Source organism: Phascolarctos cinereus, unplaced genomic scaffold (genome assembly GCF_003287225.1).
Source record: "Phascolarctos cinereus isolate Bilbo 61053 unplaced genomic scaffold, phaCin_HiC Scaffold_1;HRSCAF=81, whole genome shotgun sequence".
NCBI lineage: Eukaryota > Metazoa > Chordata > Mammalia > Diprotodontia > Phascolarctidae > Phascolarctos > Phascolarctos cinereus.
In genome coordinates this window covers 198,791,226-198,810,528 of record NW_027555514.1, presented here as the reverse complement: position 1 = coordinate 198,810,528, position 19,303 = coordinate 198,791,226, and the positions used below count along the sequence as shown (strand labels likewise).

General features: G+C 41.1%; 1 long non-coding RNA gene across 1 annotated transcript; it reads left to right on the top strand.

Annotated features, from left to right (window-relative positions):
- Positions 1–242: 242 nt before the first annotated feature.
- Positions 243–2,118, top strand: LOC144457796 (uncharacterized). Its single transcript, XR_013487304.1, has 3 exons — positions 243–349; positions 799–867; positions 1,644–2,118. It is a non-coding gene; the product is annotated as an uncharacterized LOC144457796 (long non-coding RNA).
- Positions 2,119–19,303: the final 17,185 nt, after the last annotated feature.

Below are 19,303 nucleotides of genomic sequence, written 5' to 3'. Positions count from 1 at the left end.
CCCACAAACCCCAATGCTCTCTATACTTACACTTCTGGGTCGCATAAGTACCAAGTCCCAGCACCGGGATGGTATTCCCATCATTCATTGTCACCCTATGAGAGCTGGAAAGAGCCATTTCTTTCACCTCACAGGTCAGGTCAGTTCTGTGCAAAGTCAGAAACCTCTCACGCTGTGGCAAAGACTACTGGACAGAAGCCCTGGCTGTTTATATTTATACTCTATTGCTCAATAAAGCTCAGAGGGAGTGGCATGGTTATCAAGTTGCATGGGGTGGGGTGGGGGAACAGCAAGCCATGATCACCCCTCTACAGCTTCCCCAGAACTATGGCTGCATTGAAATGTTAAAGTGAGTAAACAAAGTCTCCATTTGACTTAAATTTGATTGCTATTCCCTTTTTCAGTAGCTATTCCTAAGGAATGGTGGGGGAGTCTGAGTGGGAGGACTGCAGATGGAGGGCTAGAACAGGGAAGAAGTGGTTGGGGAGGGAGAGATCACAGAGAGGGAGCAACATGGTGAGAAGGGGGAAAGGAGAAGAAAGCTAAGTTCGTGAGCTGATTTGGCCGTATTTGCTCAAGTCGAAACTGTCCCAGCCTCCTGCTCATATTTCACTAATTCATCAACCCATACCTGTATTGTTGTGTGGTGTGGGAGACCCATAGCTAGAGTCTGAACTTTTGGAGAAAGCACTATCCAATTGCAGCTGACACAGGCCAAACATAAGATGTGGCAGGCTAGAGGGCAGGTGGTGGGGTGAAGTGTGCATAAATCTAATCTTTCAAATCCACTTCCTTTAGGAACTTCATTCCCATCCATCCACATGCCCACTAGGAAGCTGACTGCAACCGGGAATTCATCTTTACAAGGTGAAGTCCGAATAACTCCCCATCTCAACTACCTAAAAAGGGACAAAAAATATCCACTTTCTGGAGGTTCTAATAAATTTAGTTGGCTCTGTAAATCTATAACCTCAAAGAGCCTCTAGGCTATGGAAGTCCTGTACTGAGAGCCTCTCAGCATTTCTCCACTGGATCATGCCCCTGGGAACCATCCTTCCAGAGACTCCTCAGGTTTCAGTTTGAACTTCTACAACCATCCTCTTCCTCCACAAGCAATGATGGGATAAGCTAGCACTTTCTTAACACTAGTGGGAGCTTCCCAGTCTTTACCACATCTGCTCTCCTCCAACCTCAGGATTCCAACCCCAACAGAATCATCATCTTGGGTCAGAGATCACAGGGTAGTTTACTCAATAGAGCCTGTTAGTATTCCTTCAGGAGAAAATCATTCACTTGAGTGGCCCCTGACTCCATTAGCTGCTCTCCGCTTTCATTTTGAGATCTCAGAAAGCCTCTAACTACTGAATCTACTGACTTAGTTTACTTTTAGTCTTATTATGCTGGAGCCCAACTTCTGTCAAAAAGCCAACAGCCAGGGAATGTTGGCTTTAGCAATTTCTCTATCCTCCCAGACAGTCTCCTGCTACACCTATTGAGCTAATCCCTCAGCCTGAGTGGGAGCCTGCTCCAGTCCTAGAGAGAGGGACTCCCCATACTTGATCAAGAGGGCTTTCTGGTGATAGAGAGCCATGAAATGTCCTCCCACCCCCATCTGATTAACCTAGTCTCCTCTTTATTTTCAGGGTTCTTCCCTCAACTCCATCATGATGTGAGCCACGAGGCTGCCTTCTCTCATCCCAACCTGCTAAAACTATGCCAAGTGTTGAAGGAGCTGCCTTACAACCAGCACCATTTCAAGGTCCACTTAGGGACAAAATAAGGCAGAATCCAGAAGGCAGAGATGAAGAGGAACAGTATTCCAGGCATGCAAGTCACCCTACCAACATATTCCCTCCCCCCCATCACAAAATGACCCTGAAATGTGGATCTTTACATCCTCAACAGCCTGAAGGTCTTTTGGTCAGTGGGCTTGATTGAGTTCCTGAGTCAATGATAAAGAAGACATAATATCCTTAAGAAACAGGCAGATAGAGCAGTAAGCCCCACCTGCTCCTCCTTTCCTTTCTCCTGGTAACTAGAATGCTGAGTGCCTATTGTCAACCTCCAGAGCTCAGTCTAATAAAAGAAAGACAAATACAATTAGGTGGTATGCCTGTCTATTTCTCTCCAAGTGGGCAGCATGCATGCATCCATGCACGGGAACTGCAGTTGAATTGAGTTCAAAAAAAGGGTGAGTTGAAGGAGATTATGTACCCATAGACAAAAGAAGTGTCCCCTCCTCCCTCCTCACCTAACTCAGGATGCCTGTGTCTTTTCTCAGCCAAAATTAGGTTCCATAGAACAAGAAAGTAGCCCCAGCAAGTCTGGTTTCTGTCAACCACAAACAAGGGAATGTCACAAAACAAGAGAGTGTCATAACAAGGTAGTGTCTTAACAAGAGAGGGCCATAAAACAACAAGAGAACAAAAGAAATGCCTTTAATCAAGATAATGATCCTGTGATAGTGATATAGAATCAGTCTGAACAGGGAAAAGCTCCCAGTTGGCTTAATCCATTCTTGGGGTTGCTGACACAGCAGGAGAACTTTGGTATTGCAAAGGATTATTGATAAGGGCTCAGATCATACTCTCCAATTAGCTAGTGTGGGTTTTTGGCCTTCTTCAGGTGATGAGGGGCTCAAATGAGATCAGTCATCTCTCTTGTGTACAGCTTCTAAGGACTCAAGGTTTCCTGTATCACTAATGGATCTCATTGGTCTCTGCCTAAACCAGAAAACACACCTGAACCTTCCTTAAACTACCTTGTAAGATGTACTGTAATCTTTCCAACCCATTAAAGATCAAACCTTGTTGAGCTCAAGAAGAAAACAAGTATCAGAGTAAGAACAGCAGTAAGTGCCCTAAGCTAATTTGAATATAAATTTTAAAGGCCTCCAATTCCTCTTAAGGTTCTTCTCACTCCCACTCCTCCCCCACTCCATCAGCCCAGGTCCAGGCTCCTCACTCCCTTCCCTCAAAGTCTGCTCCAGCTAAATCCAGATGAGAAATCTATACATACAAATGCATTAGATTTTCCTGGGAATGTGCTGCACTCCCCCAGAGGCCCTAACCATTGCATTCACTTTTGAGTATCTCCCCTCAATAAAGCTGCCCTGTTTTTTCTGTCTTGTGAGCTCCATATTTCCTTGTACTGGCTTTCAGGTATTGTTATGGAAATTTGAAATTGCCTTTTATTATTCAGGACTCAGGGCCATTTCTACTGCAAATTTCGTTTAACTAAAAGCGTTTCTCAAAATCAAACTCACCTCACCAAAATTTGCCCTATGGGATGTGAAAATTTACTTGGAGTCTTCAACATTCCTTAGATAAGAAGCCAGAGGAAGTTTCTGAAAAGTATACTAAAAAGTATCTGTACAACTTGGCATTAGGTAGGGGCCAAAATTAAAATGGGCTAAACTTTTTCAGGCTGCAGATGGATTTTTAGCAGCTCACTTTCCAAGTAAAAGTATAATTAATGAATAAACTATTTTGCAAGTAAACTATGTTTTTTTAAAAAAAGGAAATTTCAACTAACACCAATTAAGTACAAGTATTAAAATTTTTATTTATCATGAAATCAGTCCTGTCAAGCTAGAGATAGACTGATAGTGGTTGGTTGCTGGCAGTCATGTGACAACGAGGAGAGAGTGAGCAGTGGCAACCCACCTGCCAAGTTATATGATGAGCACAATAGTGAGTTAAGTGGAGCACAGACAAAGCACTCCTTATGTTTTTACTTTCTATTACATCCTCTCTGTTTTTTGTCGGCTGCCCAAAATCCTTTGGTGGGCTGGAAGCAGCCTGTGGGCCTGATCTAGACTGTCCCTAACTCTTCAGTGACCCAAATACCTCTGGCTCTCTGATTGGCCAACAAAAGTCCCAGGCCAAGTCCCACGTGGTCGTCATTTTGGCCCTGATTGGTTCAGAGTGAATGTAAACAGTAATCCTTTCTGCTTTGGTCTGAGACCCTGAGGAGTTTCTCCCAGATTGGTTGTTGTTGTTGGTGTTGTTTTATGGAGTAGGTAAAGAGGTCATCCTCTGCTTCATTTCTTGCCTAGCCTTGATCACTGAATGGGCATTGCCTCAGTCAAACTGAGATATGTTAAAGACCTTCTAACCCAGTCTTAGCCACTAAATGGGTGTTGCTCAGTCAAAGTGAGATCTGTTAAAGACCTTCTAACCTAGCCTTAATCACTGAATGGGTGTTGCCTCAAACTGAGATATGTTAAAGACCTTCTAACCTAGCCTCAATCTCTGAATGGGTGTTGTCTCAGTCAAACTGAGATATGTTAAAAATCTTAGCTTAAAAAGGCAAAGGTTTTCCACCGCACCCAGCACCATGCCCAGTCATCCTGATCTGTATTTTGCCACTGAACCCAGATGGTTTCAGAGGAGAAAGTGAGGCTGGTGACTGTGCACAGCCCTCCCTCACTTAAATCCAATTCACTTGTATGTCTAAGCATCACCTCCCTCACGTCATGGTCTTGGAGAACAAAGGACAAACAGCAGCAGGGACAGCCTCTGTGGTGACATGTAAATTCTCCTCCTCCATCAGGCTGTGAACGCTCTAATCTGTGCCTGACTTAGTTTACCTGGAGAGTTGGTTTGCTGACGTTTGTTTCATTAGGGGAGGCATGATGTCATGAGCCTGTTTACCTAAGTTTGTTCAATTTTTATGGCATTGAAGGAAGCATAGGCTTGGATTGAAATTTGTAAAAGAATGATTTCAATGTCACTGCTCTAACTTTACCTATAAGAAGTGTCTTTAGAATCCTAAGAATTATTCATGTATAATCCATGCTTAAGAATAATAATAATTAAACTTAGGGCTTGTGATTTTCTTTGTTTTTTCTTTGTTTTTTTTTTTTTAGGCAAAGTGGGTTGTGACTTGCTTAATGTCAGAAAGCTAGTAAGTGTCTCAAGGCCAGATTTGAACTCAGGTCCTCCTGACTCCAGGGCCTGACTCTATCCGCTGTGCTACCTAGCCCCCAAATCTAGGTTTTTACCTTTATAATTTTTGTTAGGTGGTAAATGTATATTTGGCAGTAGTTTCCCACCATATAATGCAGTGGCACAATGGATAGAGCACTAGCCCTAATGTCAGGAGGACCTGAGTTCAAATCCAGCCTTAGACACTTTCTTTAACCCTGTTTACCTTGGTTTCCTCATCCGTAAAAGGAGTTAGAGAAGGAAATGGCAAACCACTCCAATATCTTTACCAAGAAAACTCTGAATGGGGTCACAAAGAGTGGGACATGACTAATCAAGTTAACAAAAAACTAAACCTATCACATGAACTCAGAGAGGGGATATTTCCCCATAATCGTATTAAGACACGTCCATCCACAATAAGTGTAATGAAGCAGCTTGTGGAAAACCCTTGACCTTCCTCAGACTAAGTGGGGAAGTTTCCTGAAGATCTTTCACCAGTCCCCCAAGTAGGATGATTTTCCCTGGAAGCCATACTAATCGCTTCACAGAGGGTAACACCCACCCCATGGAAATCCACCCCACCTTCAATTTCTCAGTTGGTGCTGTGCACAGAATGCAGGACCCGTAATTGGGAACCCCAAAATTCAAATTTGCCTCCAGACACTGACTAACTGTGTGACCCTGGGCATGTCACATGACCTGATTGCCTATATGTAAAATGGGGATAATAGCACTTAGGTATAGATAATAGCATTTGGGATCTAGGGTAAGATCTGGCTTTTGTTGCAGCAGTGAAAGTGTTAATATCCTCCTTCCTGCTACAAGCGATCATGTCCAGCGATTGCTATTAAAAGAACACATACTGTTAAAGTAGAAGGAAGGGAAGCTAAGCTAACTTATTTCTAAGTAAATTCCTTAATTTACCCAACAGAAGCTTTCTATTCAGGCTGAGCAGGGCCTCCATGTCTTCTTTTGTGAGTTCACAATCAGACACCTAGAACCCTAAGAGATCATAAAATGTATTGCTGAAAAAACCTTAGACATAATCTATGGAAAGGCAGCATAATGCAGAGGTTCCCAAACTTATTTGGCCCAGTGTCCCCTTAAAAAAGAAAAAAAATTACTCAGCACCCTCATGGGCATGTCATTTAAAAAAACTCCATAAAACTTAAAAAAAAATTTTTTTTAATCATCCTTCCCTATTTCAGGTTATTTTTTTTTTTTTTTTAATATAAATTTATTTATTTTTAGTTTTCAATATTCACTTCAACAAGTTTTTGAGTTCCAAATTTCTCACCCCTCCCCCCACCCCAAGATGGCATGCATTCTGAATACCCCTTCCCCTGGTCTGCCTTCTCTTCTATCTCTCCCCCCTCCCTTCTCTTATCTTCTTCCCCTTCTATTTTCCTGTAGAGCAGGATAGACTTCTGTACCCCATTTCCTGTATTTCTCATTTCCCAGTTGCATGTGAAAACATTTTTTTTAAAAAAACATGTGTTTTTAAAACTTTGAGTTCCAAATTTTCTCCCTTCCTCCCACTCTACCCACTCTCATTGAAAAGGCAAGCAACTCAATATAGGTTGTACATGTGCAGTTATGCAAAACACTTCCTTAGTAGACATGTTGTGAAAAACTAACTCTATTTCCCTTAATCCTATCTGCCCTGCCCTTTATTCTATTCTTTCTTTTGACCCTGTCCCTCCTCAGAAGTATTTGCTTCTGATTACCCTCTTTCCCAATCTGCCCTCCTCTCTATCACCCCCCCCCCCGTCCCCTTCTCCCCCTATTTTCCTGTAGGGTAAGACAGATTTCCATACCCAATTGAATGTGTATGTTATTCTCTCCTTAAGCCAAATCCTATGAGAATGAGATTCCCTCATTCCCTCTCACCTTCCCCTCTTTCTTCCCTCCACTGTGAGAGACTTTTCTTTTCTGTTTTTTTTTTTGTGAGATAATTTACTGCATTCTACCTCTCCCTTTCTTCTCCGAGTATCATCCTCTCTCATCCCTTAATTTTATTCTCCAGATATGACCCCTTAATCTTCAACTCACCCTGTGTCCTCTGTCTTACTATATATACACATACATACAGTTTTTTTCCTTCAACTACCCTAATACTGACAAAGTTCTCATGAGTTACAAATATCATCTTTCCATGCAGGAATGTAAACAGTTCAATCTTAATAAGTGTCTTATGATTTCTCTTTCCTGTTTCCCTCTTCATGTTCCACTGGAGTCCTGTATTTGAAAGTCAAATTTTCTGTTTAGCTCTGGTCTTTTCATCAGGAATGCTTGAAAGTCCTCTATTGCCCTGAATGACCATTTTTTCCCCTGAAGGATTATGCTCAGTTTTGCTGGGTAGGTGATTCTTGGTTGTGATACTATCTCCTTTGGCCTCCGGAATATTATATTCCATGCCCTGCAGTCCTTTAATGTAGAAGCTGCTAAATCTTGTGTTATCCTGATTGTGTTTCCACAGTACTTGAATTGTTTCCTGCTGGCAGCTTGTAAAATTTTCTCCTTGACCTGAGAACTCTGGAATTTGGCTACAATATTCCTAGGAGTTTTCCTTTAGGGATCTCTTTCAGGAGGTGATCAGTGGATTCTTTCAATTTCTATTTTGCCCTATGGTTCTAAAATATCAGTGCAGTTTTCCTTGATAATTTCTTGAAAGATGATGTCTAGGCTCTTCTTTTGATCATGACTTTCAGACAGTCCAATAATTTTAAATTCTCTCTCCTGGATCTATTTTCCAGGTCAGTTGTTTTTCCAATGAGATATTTCACATTGTTTTCTAATTTTTCATTCTTTTGGATTTATTTTACAGTGTCTTGATTTCTCATAAAGTCACTGTCTTCCAATTGCTCTATTCTAACTTTTAAGGAAGTATTTTCTTCAGTAATCTTTTGGACTTCCTTTTCCATTTGGCCAATTTTGATTTTTAGGGCACTTTTCTTCTCATTGGCTTTTTGGACCTCTTTTGCCATTTGGGTTAGGCTGTTTTTTAAGGTGTTATTTTCTTCAGTATTTTTTTGGGTCCCCTTTAGCAAGCTGTTGACTTGTTTTTCATGATTTTCTTGTATCACTCTCATTTCTCTTCCCAGTTTTTCCTCTACTTCCCTTGCTTGCTTCTCAAAATCCCTTTTGAGCTCTTCCAAGGTCTGGGACTGATTGATATTTTTCTTGGAGGCTTTGGATGTAGGAGCTTTGATTTTGTTGTCTTCTTCTGGTTGTATATTTTGATCTTCTTTTTCATGAAAGTAAGATAATACAGTCTGACTCTTTTTGCCCTGCTTGCTCATTATCCCAGCCAATTACTTGAGTTTTAAACTCCTTGTTAAGGTAAGAGTCTGCTTCCAATGTGGAGAGTGTACTGTCCCAAGCTTCAGGGGTTTGTGTAGCTGTTTTCAGAGATACTTGTAGAGACCCGCAAATTTTCAGTTCTTCCAAGGTGGTATGATAAGGGGCGAGGTGTTTACTCCTTTCCTGGCCTGTAACCACAAGTATTCCTTTCTGTCCCATAACTGTGGGGAGGGGATCCTCTCCACAGCCACTACAAGCTCCACCACTCCAGCGCTCCTCCTCACCCCAGCACTGCCGCCCAGAACTGTGACCCAGACCCACACACGGGCAAAGCAGGAGATTCCTGCCTCAGCACTGGCAAAGAGTTTCCTACAGTCCCTTTCTGATCAGCCAGTGGATTCCCCCTCAGTCTCTGGGCCGGAAGCTTGGGAAGCAGCTTTCCCCCCCGCCCAGGGCCAAGGCTCTTGGTGAATGGAGCTGACACCCCGCTTTCCTCTCTGACCACGGACAGAAACAGACTTTTCCCATTGACCTTCTAAGTTGTCTTTGGCATTGAGGAGTCTGGAAACCTCCACAGCTGCCCGTGATTCAGTCCTCCGAGGCCTGCTCCAGGTTTGCTGTGGCCTGCGTGCCCACCCTGCGCTGCGCTCCCAGTCCGGCACGATACACCTTTCTGATCAATCATCCAGGTTGTCTTGGGCTGGAAATGTGTTTCACTCTGTCTTTTAGTGGGTTCTGCTGCTTCAGAATTTCTTTACAGCCATTTTTTATGGTATTTGGGGGGGGTTGGGGGAGAGCTCAAGCAAGTCACTGCTTTCACTCTGCCATCTTGGCTCTGCCCCCCATAAAATTTTTTTGAATGAGGTATCTTAAATTTTATAATTTATTGTAAATTTGTGGGTTTTTTCCTATGTTGAAATTTTGATGATTCAGTTATGGCATCATGTAACTGTATAGTACCATACTGTAAGCAAGTCATTACAGACACATAGTCTTGCCGATGCTCGCTGGCCTTCCTGACAATGAACAACACACTTGCCAGCCAATATTGCTTGTTAGATCTGTAGGTGGACTTGACCACTGAGCAGTCATAACTTGCGTTTTGTGTGCATATGTGGAAAAAAAACGTAATCACAGCAACTATAACTCTGTCACACAACAGATGAAACATGTATAAATGGTTCTTCAAAAGTTTCTTTCTTCTCTTCTTTCCTTTCTTTATGCTGCCATCACCCCCTTATTTTATTCAACACCCCCCCAGTAGTACCCAAGACTACTACTGCCCACCCTGGATCCTTCCAGCATCCCCAGGAGGAACCTCTGGTTCACTGGTCACTGTAGTCAACAGACTTGACGTTAGGAAGCCCAGGTTGGAATCTTACCTCAAACACTAGCTGTGCAACTTCGGGCAAGTAATTCTCTCAGCCTTGGTATCCTCATCTATTTAATGGGGAAAATAATAGTTGTCTTGCCACTGGACTTCTATGACTTGGAAGCAAAAGTGAAGCTGATGACTTCGTGCCACTCTGGCTCACTTAAATCCAATTCATGCTTGAGGCAGGATATCATCCTTGATGTTAAGTGGTCCTCTTCAAATAAATGGCAGCATTCCTCAAAGACTTGTTATAAAGATACAATGAGATCATGGGTTTAAAGGATTTTGTAAAACTTAAAGCATTAAAGCACTTACGATCATTAAAATCACCACACCACATGGTCCAGACTCCTCATTTTGAAAATGAGGTGAGGCTTAGAGAGATTAAGTGACACAGGTAAGGTGGTAAGCAGTCAGAGGTAAGACTTGAACCCCAGTCTTTTGACTCCAAATCTGGGACTTTTTGACTACACTACATATTGCTAAAAGAGGATTTAAAGCCAGGAAATAGAAAACTGGTTACAAATGTTTATGAGGTTAGATTGTAATGAAAACAAACTAATGATAGCAGTCTAAAGTAAAATAATCCAGGCAACTAGTCCATCCCATCTGATGACTCCTCTCAGAACCAACTCCGAAATATTACATATCTAAATACTTAGATACTTACTTGAATACTGTTCTATTGCCTTGTAAACTTTTATGGGGAAAAAAAAACCTATCCACTTTTAGTTGTAGCAGTTTGTGACAACTTTAGGAGAAGAATGTGAGTTCTCACCTGACCTGACCTGACCCAACCTAACATTCTATTTCACACAGGATAGAAAAATATTACACTGCAAAGAATTAGCTCGAATTTATGCCTTTCACAACCAATGTTATATTGATGGCTGATATCCAAACACTGATCACAAGTAGGGAGTAGTTTCCCCAAAGTCACCGTTACATAACCAGTGTCCTGAGAGAATTTTAATATAGCTGCTATTTTGCCTGAGACAGTAACAGGCTGGAGCTTGCAGAATTTAGCAGAGATGTGAAACTTTGGCTCAGCTTAGTGATAAAGAATTTCTCACTCACCTTTAGTATACCTACTTCATTAAGCTCAGACATCAGTTACAGCTTTGACTCTATCTGGTCAGTTCCTATTCTGTTTTCAAAATTCCAGCTTGAGACAGTAACTTTAGCTCCAGTATTTGCTGATCAGTTTGTTAATTTACCTGATGTATATCTGCCCCTTCTTCTACCTATTCTTTGATGTATACATTTTTACCTTCCCTCTGTAAAATCCCTACTATGTCCATCCTGATTGTTTGTAAGTTAACACTTACAGAAATGTTACTCATTTCAAAACTGGTTTTTGTGTAATATGAGACTCTGCTCTTAGCATATAATAAACCAATTGTTGAAATGTCTGTGCATGCTGACAAATATGATTGGCAGCAGTACTTATCAATGAATCCCTGCATACAATTTCCCATTAAAATATGAAGATATCAAAAATGCAAATAAAAGTCTACAAAGTGTGGATTGAGAAATTCTGTCTCCAGGACTTGGAGTCTCAGCCAGTGTCACAAAGGTCCCAGGTTGCGCTCTGCCTGTTGGAGTGCTTACAGAGTGTCCTAACTACTCTAAAAGCTGGAATATTTTACAATGATCATGTTGCCTTATAAGTCCCTATAATATTCTCTGAATTGGGAGAATGGAACCATGGTGGTAGATTAGTGGAAAGTGATAGCTATGAGAAGAAAAAAAGCATCAGTAACACATTTTTCAATGCCCAGAAGAAAAGAAAATGGTAAACAGGGTGGTTTTGTTACTACTTTGTTAAATTTTATATATGTGTTTAGAAGCAAAATGTGAATAAAGTTCAATTTCTTGTTTTCATTGTAGTTCAGTCATTTCCAATTCTTTGTCACTTCATTTGGGGTTTTCTTGGCAAAGATACTGGGTGGTTTGCCATTTCCTTCTCCAGCTCATTTTACAGATGAGAAGACCCAGGCAAGCAGGGTTAAGTGACTTGCCCAGGGTCACACAGCTATTAAATGTCTGAGTCCGATTTGAACTCAGGAAGATGAAGTCTTCTGACTCCAGGCCTGTCACCCTGTCTACCACCCAGCTGCCTCCTTAGACCTACTTCTTCTCCCCTCCTCTCTCTTTCTCTGCCTATCTCTCTGTCTCTGCGTGTCTCTGTCTGTCTGTGGCTCTCTGTCTCATTTCTTGATGAGTATTTTAAAAAGAAAATTAAAGCAGCCTGGGGAAAAAAGAAACTGCTCCCCATGGAAAATCTCTCTCCCACTTTGGGAGTGGGGGTGGGGGTTGGGGTGGGGAAGGGATGCTTCCATTGATTTAGGAGTTCTTCTACCCATGCAGGTCAGCCAGCTGTTGTGCAGTTTATAGTCTTAGAGCTTCTGAGGTTAAATGACTTGCCCATGGTCACAGGCACACATGCAGTATGTGTCAAAGGAACTGAACCTGATGAGGGTGGGGCCCAAGCCAAGATCTTCACCCTTTGCCTCAACGGGAATCTGACTCACAGGCCCCAGACACTCATCTCCCTTTGAAAGCCTTAGCTTTACCTTTTAATATTATTCAGATTAAAGGCCCTAAAAGCCTTAGGCTCCCTCTTGTCTATAGGCCCCAGAAAGGCCTTCCTTTGTCTCCTTTTGAAAGTCCTAGCCCCACCTTGATTTTGTGCAGATGCCTTTCAAACTTCTGCCTTCCTGTTCCTCCATTATCTATTCCCATTGTCTATTCAATGTCCTGACCTCCCCAATTAGAATTGTTACCTATACCCTTTACCTAACCCCCTTCTCTGGCCACCCAAAGTTACTTTAGTATTTAAGATCCACCTTGGCCCTCATTCAGGTGCTGAGAATCTCATGCTCAGACTGCTGAGAACCTCTCATGCCCGCTCGTCCTTACGGGAATCACCCGGCCTATATGTTTTATCACTAATAAACTTTTCCTCTGGCTGAAGAAGATTTGAGTTGAATTCTTTCAGACAGGGCCCGGTACCACGATCTTGGGGTCCCAGCACCCCAAAACCCATAGACCTCTTCAAACTCAGGGCTTTCTGACAACAATTTGTTTCTCTAGGGACTTAAGCCTGGCTAGTTTCTATCTTACACAGTCTACCAATTAGATATTCATTTGGCTTAAGAAAGTCTTTTTTTCTCTGTATCCAATAACTTATTCACTCTTTAAACTTATCAGTTGTTTACACTCTTACTTTAACCATATAGTGTCTGAATCCTTAATACCTAGTTACTAAACAGCTCTACCACCCCAAAAGAAAGATAGCTTTGAATGGAGGGTAAGAGGGAGTAATTTAATACAATAAGCCTGAAAGGAGTTCAGCTGGGAGGGATTTGAATACATATTCAAGGGAGGTATGAATGTGCCAGAAACAAAGGTCTGAGACCAAAGAAAGGGCAGCAACAACTCAGTGAAGACAATGCTAAACCCTGGCCTAAGGGGGCAAACTCAGATGTTTGGCGAGAGCTACTCAATGTTTTACTGTATCTAATGAATAACTAGTTTCCCTGACATAACAGACCCCACCTGATTGGGCTGCCCCAGCATTCAGACCATTTCTCCTATTTCTCTTACATCTTGGCCTTAGTCACTCCAGATTTCTTATAATAATGTAATAAAGACCCCATAACAGGATCACAGACTGAGTTGGAGGGGAACTGGACCTGGTGAAAGAGTTCAGAAAGAAAGATTTTTATTGGGTCTGTTTTAAGCTTTTATGAGCAGGTGGAACTTGATGAAACATTTGCTTGGGTTCCAGGGGTTTGGAGTTGGTAAATATTCAAACTTTTGTGGGGAGCAGTTCAAACTGATGAGCATGCTTGCAGGAAAGGTAAAAAGTCACCCTTAGTAGTTACAATTTACTTATTATCAGCAGAAATTTAACATTTTCCTGACTAGCATAGAAGCAGATTTCTATGCTACCTTTTCAAATGGCATCATTGTCTTCTTAATCCTAATTGAGTTTGTTCATTAATGGTTGTTTACTTCTGATGTATTGAAAAAATGGCACACTTGCTCACATTTTGGGATAATAGCACCCCTGTTCACATTTTAGGAACAGGGAAAAGCCACAATTCTGATGTCAGCCTTGAATTTTGGGATATCAAGCGAGAGCTGAAAAAAAATTACCATTTTAACTAGAAAATGAAACCTGTAAGGTTTACAGGAATTTGGATTTCTTAACAATCAGATTTTGCTATTTCAGAAAATGAAAAGTTATCGAGTATTTATTAAATACATCCCCCTTTTTCCAACACACCACCCTTCCTCCCCCAATGACTGTCATGATATGATGTAATCTGCTTTGCAATTATATTAGTTATATTGCTGGAAGGGCAATTTCTTTTATAATCTAGAATGTTAAATTAATTTCAAGTACTGAACTCCACGTGCTGAACACCATTTTGTTTTCTGACCTTCACCTTGTATGCCCTTCTTCAGGGAAGTAGGAGTTCCGGCCTTAGGAATTCCCACCTTAGAAAATCAGCCAAGAAAGATACCCACCCCAATCTTATTCCATGATCCTTATACGGTCCCAAAGGCAGAATTAACCAATCGCTTGTTTGGCTTGTATAACTTCGTAAGTATGCAATCCCTGACCGTATCCACTGTGGCCTCTGCCTTTATAAACTCAAGCTCTGCCCCTGATTGGGGCTGCTCGATTTGGGTATGTACCCGTTGCAGCCTAGTAAGTCCACATTTCAAATTATGTCTGGGCCTCACTTGTTGATTTCTCTGTACAACAAATTGTGCCTTCACAGAAAAGAGAAAAAGGAATGAATTGGGGCTGTTGGGGCATTCTATATGGTCCTGTTTTGTAACATTTCCTTTTAAGTATTGTAATTTAAGAAATGAGAACTTCCAAGTTTTGTCTATGTTTAAAGGGAAGTTTTAGCTGGGATTATCTGGAACTAAGTTATTTGAAGTTACTGTTTTGATGTTAAAACCTAGAATTATTAATTGTTTACTGTGTGAAAAGGAGTAAGTGCCCATTCAAAACAGCCCTCCTTGGGATATGGGGGGTCAGCAGGCAAAGGCACCAAGATTAGCTCCTCCCTGGAAGGACCTAATTGATCTGAGGGAAGCCACAGCTTGGCCCTGCCCCTCTCTGCTGAGAACTAAAGCAGTTACTCAAAGACCAAGAGAACTTTCCACTACCTACTTCTAGCACCACCAGGGAGTTCCCATTGAAAGAGGTTCCTTTAGCTCTAGGAGGAATTGAGTATGTGAATGCTCCCATCAATAGTTCAGGGATCAGGAATTTTAAGAAGGATATGAAGAAGTTAATTGAGGACCCCTCAGGGCTCACTGATCAGGACAATCAGTTTTTAGGACCTAATTTGTATATTTGGGGAGAAAATGGTGATGATGTTAGATATCTTATTCACTAGGGAAGAAGAAGATCAGATTCGGAGGGTGGCAATGAAGACCTGGGATGCTGGCCACTCGATAGCACAAGGGGAACCAAGGGGAGAAGAGAAGTTCCCCCTTGTAGATCCAAATTGGGACCACAACAACCTGGCCCATAGAAAGAATATGAGGAAATTATAGGGAATTAGAAATGCTGTCCCTAAAAGCCAGAACGTGAATAAGATATGGGGATCAAACAGGAAAAAAGAGGAAACTCCTTCTACCTCTTTAGACAGGCTGAAGGAGAACATGAGGAAGTTTTCAGGGTTAGAACTTGAGGATTCAAGTGCACAAAGTTTATTTATTTATTTATTTATTTATTTATTTATTTGTGGTTTTTTTGGTGAGGCAGTTGGGATTAAGTGACTTGCCCCAGGTCACACAGCTAGTAAGTGTCAAATGTCTGAGGCTGGATTTGAACTTAGGTCCTCCTGACTCCAAGGCCAGAGCTCTATCTACTGTGCCACCTAGCTGCCCCTGCACAAAGTTTATTGAGAGTATATCTTGTAATCAATTCCTGGCCAGATATTAATAAAAAGTTGCAAAAGTTGTAGAATTGGCAGAAGAGACCTTTAGATGAGTTGCTGGAAACGGCCCAAATAGTGTATGTGGCCAGGGTAGAGGAAAGTAAGAAGGAACAGACAAAGCAGAGTACATCTGCCCTGAGGAAAGAACTTGCAGTTCCTAAACAATGAACTTGGCTTGCAAGTTTCTAATGATTGGCTTTTACACTGGGACAAGCTTAAATTTGAGATGTGAGTCCCGGTAAATTTTTATTGATTATTGCAACTCCATGAGACTAAAATTAACTATATCTGGCTTTAAGCCATAATTTGTGAAATTTTGTGTTTAAGGTAAAAGGCTCTTGGGAGTATAATTAATTTTGTTTTGAGTTTGAATTTTGGTATACTTGTGTGCATTAAAATCAGCATGTGAGAGAGATGCCACAAGCACCCAGAGGGAATGCGATCCTGTAGGTGGAGGTCTGCATCTAGGAAAAAGCTGTGAGGACAATCTTAGCCTCAATCTAGGATGGGATCCTCCTGGCTCAGTTTCCCCATTGTGTTCCTTTGAGAAGGAATGTTTCCCACCTGACTATTTCTGAGTCTGGCTATGATATGGAATTGATACTGCATGATTGGAGAACTGTGACTCTTACCTGAATTCAAACACAGCTAAGGCACATGTCCGTGTCTTTCCCTGTTATAGTAGATTTCTCTGATTAGAGCAAGTGGTCAGTAAAAGAAGTATGTGAGTTGATGTGAATTTGTAGTCATCTCATGGCCTAAGTAAGAGTAAAATCATTGTTTGAATTTATCATATGTAAAAGATTCAATTTCTGAAATAAGTAGAGAAGGATGCATATGTTAAAATGCGGAATATGTAATAGTTAAAGGTATCAGGAGTACCAAGTGTTAAAGGTACCATAAGAGTGATAATTTCTGTATGTGATGATATGGAAATACATTTGATGTTACTTGAAGTTTATTGTTTGTGTTACAAAAGTTATTACTGTTTCTAAATTGTATTGTATTTCCAAAACTTTTAGATTGTAAAATTTGAGGGAAATTGTTATTATTCTACACCTGGTGTGTCTCCCCTGTATGCAAGACTCCTTGTATCACTTGGTTAAGATAGAAGGGAAAGGAGAAATCAAGCTGAAGAGTCAGGGTTGGGTGCCAATCCAAGACCACCCTGTTGGTTATTAAGATTTAGTAAGGCATGATGAGGCTTCAAATTGTAAGAAATGAGAGGGGGGAATTGTGAGAAATGATCTCTCGGAAGTGAAGCCTCCTCAAAGGCCAATAGTTCTTACTAATAATTCTTGATTGTTGCTTTCAAAACCCTCCCCCTCTCAGACCCTGTGGTTAAGAGTCCTTGCAAAAACTTCCCACCTTTTCTTGTCTCTGGGAAAACTTGTATAACTACCTTTGTTCTAGATTTCCAAGAAAAGATCTTGCCCCCTGAAAGCCCAGCCAATGGGATAAGGGGAAGAGGGTTAGGGAGGAGGAACTTGCCTTAGGGTATAAATAAGCCTTGGTTTCTCTAGCGACTTTGTATTCTCCTGGCCCACAATGGTGACTAAGGGGGTGCCCTTTCTCATGAGAAAGCAATAAAACTCCTTTCTACTTTCAAGGTATCTAAGTCTTTTTTTTTTAATTTTTGAGTAAGTGGTCTCTGTCCCACACAAATGTTTAATGGAAGATGACTCACTTTTTAAAATTTCAATTCAGTATGGTTTATGAACCCAATGTAGTTTTTTAGAATCAAAATTTGAAGGGAAGTATTTCCAAGCACTTCAGATGATCAATTATAACTCTTACAATTACATCTTTAGGAATGTTGTTTTCAACTATAAAATCACTTGTAGCTATAAATATTTTTAGAGAACCATTTTCTATCCTATTCTTCCATATCACTTTTTTAGTAAAACCTTCAATTTTATCTTCTAACATAAATATGTTCCAATTTTTTTCCTTGAAGTAATATGTTTAAATCATCGAGTTTTTAAAAAATATCTTATAAAACAGTTTTGAAAGCCATGTGTGGGGTGTTTGTGACCCCCTTGTAATAATCAGTCAGAGACTTTTCTTAAGAAAGGCAAAAAGGAGTTTTATTGCCTTCTCATGAGAAAGGACACTCTCTGTTGCTCAATATGGCAGCAGGGAGAAAGTGCAAGAGTGTAGAGCTCAGAAAAAGTTTATATAGACCATAACACAGAAACCCCACCCACTCACTGGCTCTTCTTGCCATTGACTGCGCTTTGGAGCTCACAGTCTAAGGGCAAGAACTTCTCCCCCAGCAAGGAGGGAACAAAGGAAAAAAAGATGGAGAAAAAAGGAAGGGTTTGCTTAACAACTAGGGAGGATGTCTGAGGAGTGATAGAATCTGGGTGAACAGGATCTTACTCTGTCACCTGATCTACTTGTGACACTCTGCTTTCTCAGCCAGGCAGCTTCTGAGATATGTAGGGAGGGGTCAGCTCCCTGAGGGGGTTTCACTATTTCAGCATTGTATTCAGCCATAAGTCAACATGAAAAAAATTAGCAAAATCAAATTTCTGAGAGTCAAAAATAGAACAGCTTCATCTTTCAGTTTCAATAATCTGTTTAAATTTAGCAGTCTTGAACCACCTCACCTCTGCATGGAGTAATAAGCTTCAGAGTCCAACTCTTTCCAAATGTTTGAAAACAAAGGATTGTTAAGGGCTGGGCTTTTAATGAAATTAATGGTTTTGATAGTATCTCTGATGAGGAGGGATCTAGACCCCAAAAAGGAAAAACCCTGGACTTTCTCCCATGGCCAAATCTCTGGCTTTGCCTGAGGCTATAATCCCATCAACTAGCCTTTCATCCCATCATCCCAATTCTCTGTTACCCTAAACCTAGCCTAGCTCTCCATTGTCTTACCTCCCCCATTTCCCATCCTTCATTGTAGCTAGGCTCCATTCTCCCTTGGCCACATGGCCCTGGCATTCTATTACCTCACAGTCCCTGATACTTGGCCAATCCTAAATCTCTCCCACAGTCTTTCTATATATAAGGTCCATCTTGTCTCAATTAAGGTGCTCAAATTCTTAAAATCTAGCCAATAGCTCACTAATGTACTGACTCCTTAAGAGTGTGCCCAATATGATGATATTCTAATAGACCTTGTCTTTGGCTGCAAGAAGGCTTGGGTCAAATTCTGTGAGACAGGACCCATGTGTTGTAATTTTGGGGGTCCCAGAACCTCTAAGCCCCTAAACCTCAACATCTCGAGAAACAATGTCTAACTCTAGTGATATTGTTTTGGCTGTGAGTGCCTTCAGATGGATCACACAGTGAGTAAAAGTGATATGTTCATTGCCACTAGCTTTAATTTTTGCTACAAATCCAACATTCATGCCAATCATTGCTCCATCACTATGTATACAGATTCAAATGCAATTTTCCCACGTCAACCTTCATTTGTGAGAAATTCATGAAGATATATAGATGTATCTTCCCCTATTGCATGCCCTTCCAAAGGTCAACAGAAGAATTCCTCATGTATGCTTCCTCCATAAATATATCTTATATAAAGTAAGAACTATGCCATGTTAGAAGTATCAGTTGTTTTATCTGACTGAATTGCAAACTTTGGGCTGATGAGGATGGGATCTGAAACCTTGAAAGCAAAAGACCATGTCTTTGAAAGCAACACAGTCCCTGAATTTCCCCATACATTTCAGTAACCCAAATCATTGGTGCCTCTACAGAAGGCATCT